Source organism: Triticum dicoccoides, chromosome 2B, assembly GCF_002162155.2.
Source record: "Triticum dicoccoides isolate Atlit2015 ecotype Zavitan chromosome 2B, WEW_v2.0, whole genome shotgun sequence".
Classification (NCBI taxonomy): domain Eukaryota; kingdom Viridiplantae; phylum Streptophyta; class Magnoliopsida; order Poales; family Poaceae; genus Triticum; species Triticum dicoccoides.
The window spans coordinates 584573982-584579232 of NC_041383.1; the positions used below are offsets into that span (position 1 = coordinate 584573982).

Consider the following 5251-nt stretch of genomic DNA (forward strand, 5'->3'; position numbering starts at 1 on the left):
ATACATTAGGCTATGTTTGATAGTAAAGTATTGTAAAACCAAAGTATTTAAAAACTGTAGTATTTTTTTCTATAGGCGCATGATACCACAATAATAATATATTGTAGTATTTTGGAGTATTTGGAATACTGTAGACCTGTTTGGCTAGAACTTGTATGTAATGTAAATTCGCAGTTAGCTGTTTGTTAACAAGTCGCAAACACGCGCGTACGCAACTCGCTGACCGTTGCATACAGCATACTGAGCAACCAGCTGCATCCACAAACTTGAACGGCCATGCACTAAACATTTATGCACAAAGCTAGCTTACAACTTAGCATAAGAGGAGGCAGCTGAACTAGTCCGAAGTGCCACTGCATGCGGCCTGCAACGCTGGGTGGTCTTCCATGTCGTTAGTGGTGCTGTCCTGGGCACCACTAGGGGGAAATGTCGGCCTTTGAGAGGTGCCAGGAGATGCACATCGAGAGACAAGGCACAGGATTGTGCATGGAGTTGTTTTTTTAGGGTGCTCAGTTTTTTTAAAAGAGGTCTGGGGTTCTTTTTTTAAAACAGAGAAAAAACTACAGTTTTGCAAATACTACAGTATTGAAATCACAGTTTTTAGAGGTGGCCAAACAGCTCGCTGTAATTAATACTGTGGTAATCTAAAAAACTGTAGTATTCACAAAATACATAGAAAATACTTTGTTATCAAACAGGGCCTAAAACTTGTTCATGTATTGGCTTGAAAACATTGCCTTGCAAGATGACCGCTAAGATAATAAAAAGAGTTTGATTCTCATGGTATATCTCCAAAGAACATGATCTCCAAGACTCCAATAATTCTTGCTTAATTGCTTGAGACAACCAAGAGTTCCATCCTCGTGGTCTATGGTGTACCAGTCATTTAACAAATAACATGGTCCCCAAACATTCTTGATAACTTGATTGAAATATAAAAACGGGAGTTCCGTTCTCATATTCCATGAACCATTCTTGACAAGGAATTCCATTCTCACGTTTAACCTTTGTTCAAAAGAACTTGGCAAAAACATGAGTTTAGTGCTCACTATATTCCAACCTTCACATTGACAAAAATGTTAATAAGTTGACAAGAACCTTTAAACATATAAAATTAAGGGAAAGAGTTCGGATATACATACCTCAACATCAATTGAAGTCTCAGAGAGAGTGGAGGCTCGGACAGCCACGAGACATGGCTCTGTGACACACAGTCACCCCTTATCCTGCGAATACAATCACTCCCTCTGACAAAAAAGTTATCCAAGATTTTAAGGAAAATAATATAGGGTAGAAGACACAAACCTCAAGCCAGCCTAGAAATTTTCCGGCTTAGTGTGTGTGATGGTTAGAACAACACCTGCACGTACACTTGCAATAACCAAATCAATCAGGCATCTTCTCAAAAGAATAGTAACTAATGTACCCATGCTTTGCTAGGGAGCTGCACTATGAGGAGTTGAGATATAACACTATCAATGCTTATACAGATGACTGATAAGATAATTTCACTTTTTAAACTTGATCTGGAGAGAGAGCACTATGACTTGCTTTTATTTCACCACCTTGTTTGCTGGGTAGTACAGACATCTCTTACAAATAAACACATTACAACATAGTATTACTTAGCTACGAGGATGGTTATCAGTCCGTAGAAGTAAAAAAACAAGGTACCCAAATACAAAACTGAAATCATTTGACTGTCCAAGTTGACTACGTTTCAGATTCTTACAACAACTCCGATTGAAGTATCACAGAGAGTGGAGTCTCCGAGTGCCGCGAGGACGTGGCTCTATGACACACAGTCTCTCCTTATCCTGAGAACAAAATCACTCCCTGTGAGAAAAATTTATCCAAGAATGTAAGGAAAATAATATAGGTAGAAGACGCAAACCTCAAGCCAGCCTAGAAATTTTCCGACTTAGTGTGCGTGATGGAACAAGACCTGCACATACATTTGCAACAACCAAATCAATTTGGCATCTTCTCAAAAGAATAGTAACTAATGTACCCATGCATTGCTAGGGAACTGCACTATGATGAGTTGAGATATAACACTATCAATGCTTATACAGATGACTGATAAGATAATTTCGTTTGTTAAACTTGATCAAGAGAGAGGGCAGCGATGGCACAGACTTGCTTTTTATTTCACCACCTTGTTCGCTCGGTAGTAGAGACATCTCTTACAAATAAAAACATTACAACATAGTATTACTTAGCTACGAGGACGGTTAGCAGAGTCCGCAGAAGTAAGAAAAACAAGTTATCCAAATACAAAACTGAAATCATTTGACTGCCCAAGTTGACTATGTTTCAGATTCTTACCTCAACTCCAACTGAACTCTCAGAGAGAGTAGAGTCTCCGAGAGCCACAAGGACGTGGCTCTATGACACACAGCCACTCCTTATCCTGAGAATACAATCACTCCATGTGAGAAAAAAATATCCAAGAATGTAAGGAAAATAATATACGGTAGAAGACGCAAACCTCAAGCAAGCCTAGAAATTTTCCGACTTAGTGTGTGTGATGGTTAGAACAAGACCTGCACGTACATTTGCAACAACCAAATCAATTGGGCATCTTCTCAAAAGAATAGTACTAACTAATGAGCCCATGCTTTGCTAGGGAAGTGCACAATGAGGAGTTGAGATATAACACTATCAATGCTTATACAGATGACTGATAAGATAATTTCACTTTTTAAACTTGATCTGGAGAGAGAGCACTATGACTTGCTTTTATTTCACCACCTTGTTTGCTGGGTAGTAGAGACATCTCTTACAAATAAACACATTACAACATATATTACTTAGCTACGAGGATGGTTATCAGAGTCCGTAGAAGTAAGAAAAACAAGGTACCCAAATACAAAACTGAAATCATTTGACTGTCCAAGTTGACTACGTTTCAGATTCTTACAACAACTCCGATTGAAGTCTCACAGAGAGTGGAGTCTCCGAGTGCCGCGAGGACGTGGCTCTATGACACACAGTCTCTCCTTATCCTGAGAACAAAATCACTCCCTGTGAGAAAAATTTATCCAAGAATGTAAGGAAAATAATATAGGTAGAAGACGCAAACCTCAAGCCAGCCTAGAAATTTTCCGACTTAGTGTGCGTGATGGTTAGAACAAGACTTGCACATACATTTGCAACAACCAAATCAATTTGGCATCTTCTCAAAAGAATAGTAACTAATGTACCCATGCATTGCTAGGGAACTGCACTATGATGAGTTGAGATATAACACTATCAATGCTTATACAGATGACTGATAAGATAATTTCGTTTGTTAAACTTGATTGAGAGAGAGGGCAGAGATGGCACTATGACTTGCTTTTTATTTCACCACCTTGTTCGCTCGGTAGTAGAGACATCTCTTACAAATAAAAACATTACAACATAGTATTACTTAGCTACGAGGATGGTTAGCAGAGTCCGCAGAAGTAAGAAAAACAAGTTATCCAAATACAAAACTGAAATCATTTGACTGCCCAAGTTGACTATGTTTCAGATTCTTACCTCAACTCCAATTGAACTCTCAGAGAGAGTAGAGTCTCCGAGAGCCACAAGGACGTGGCTCTATGACACACAGCCACTCCTTATCCTGAGAATACAATCACTCCATGTGAGAAAAAAATATCCAAGAATGTAAGGAAAATAATATACGGTAGAAGACGCAAACCTCAAGCAAGCCTAGAAATTTTCTGACTTAGTGTGTGTGATGGTTAGAACAAGACCTGCACGTACATTTGCAACAACCAAATCAATCGGGCATCTTCTCAAAAGAATAGTACTAACTAATGAGCCCATGCTTTGCTAGGGAAGTGCACTATGAGGAGTTGAGATATAACAATATCAATGCTTATACAGATAACTGATAAGATAATTTCGTTTGTTAAACTTGATGTGAAGAGAGGACACTATGACTTGCTTTTTATTTCACCACCTTGTTCGCTCGGTAGTAGAAACATCTCTTGCAAATAAAAACATTGCAACATAGTATTACTTAGCTACGAGGATGGTTATCAGAGTCCGCAGAAGAAAGAAAAACAATGTATCCAAATACAAAACTGAAATCATTTGACTGTCCAAGTTGACTATGTTTCAGATTCAGAAATGATTGTAAATTTAACCAATGAAAAGAGCATTCAATGTATTATCATGAAATGGTTGATGAATAAAAATAGTGCATTAATAGTAGAGAATTATTTAAATTTTACTTCGTTTGTTCATTGAATAATTTCTTACCAACTCTGATTCAACATTCATAACACGAAATTATTACATGGTCACGATGGAGGCACTGGATTTCAGCATGCAAACCTATGATAGATCAAGCCTCAAAATTCTGAAATCTGGAACAAACTGCATTGAGCTACATGTCATTGAGTTTCGACATTGGATTAAAAAATTGGGAGTGCGCGCACAAATTTGCAAACTATGACGAGCATCTCTGCAATTCTACTCTACAGTCGGAGAGCCATGAGGCCAAGCGCGAACCAACACACGGAATACAATCCGTCTCCGCAGATGATTAAGCAACCACATACAAAGCATACCAAGTACGTATCACCCAATCGCCGTTGGAGAGAACAGCTTGCCTCGCAACCTGTGATTGGGTTAGAACGGCTTACCTCTACCTCTGCGGCACCGCTGCGGTGGGGAGCTTGGAGATCTGCCGCGTCTAGGGCGGCAAGGAGCACCGGCGCAGGTGAGGCCGCGGCGGGGGGATTGGGGGTTTGGGGCTGCGTTGCGGCAGAGGCGCCGCTGCTGGGCGACCTCGAGTACCGGCGGAGGCGGGCGGTGTGGTGGCTGGCTGGCGTAGGAGAGCGAACTGTGTCGTCGCGGGTAAGCCTAGTTGCCGGAGATGGGAAGGGGGCGCGGAGCAGGAAAGCGGGGGGGAGAGAGAAGAGTCGGAAACGGCGGAATGCCGCTATATTTCCCGGCGCTCTCTCGCAGGCGGCTTCCCCACGCCCCGCGCCGCACCGCGCCGTGGTCCGGCGAGTTAAATGGGCCGTGGGGTGGCGGCCGAGGTACACGGCCCAACTATAGACAGCTGCTCTGGGCCCTCAGGCGCATTTTATTTCGCTGCTCTAAGAGCCGGGAGCAACTAATTAACGAGCGCGCCTTCGGAAGCCTCGCAACGATCAGCGCTACTTGGCGCGCTCACAGCCATTCGCCATGTGTCGCGCTCTGAATGCTCCCTCCGAATTTTATTTATTTTTATTTTTATGCATGCATTTTT

The 5251-nt window shown here is 41.6% G+C and overlaps 1 long non-coding RNA gene across 6 annotated transcripts; it reads right to left on the bottom strand.

The window, feature by feature from the left end:
• Positions 1–628: 628 nt before the first annotated feature.
• On the bottom strand, positions 629–4977 carry LOC119365014. Of its 6 annotated transcripts, XR_005175273.1 has the most exons (11): positions 4641–4977; positions 3689–3743; positions 3526–3610; positions 3086–3139; positions 2924–3008; positions 2492–2546; positions 2329–2413; positions 1895–1945; positions 1306–1817; positions 1143–1226; positions 629–1060 (listed from the first exon to the last, which is right to left on the bottom strand). It is a non-coding gene; the product is annotated as an uncharacterized LOC119365014 (long non-coding RNA). The 6 variants fall into 6 exon arrangements; XR_005175271.1 differs by lacking the exon at positions 3086–3139; XR_005175270.1 differs by having other exon boundaries at positions 3086–3610.
• Positions 4978–5251: the final 274 nt, after the last annotated feature.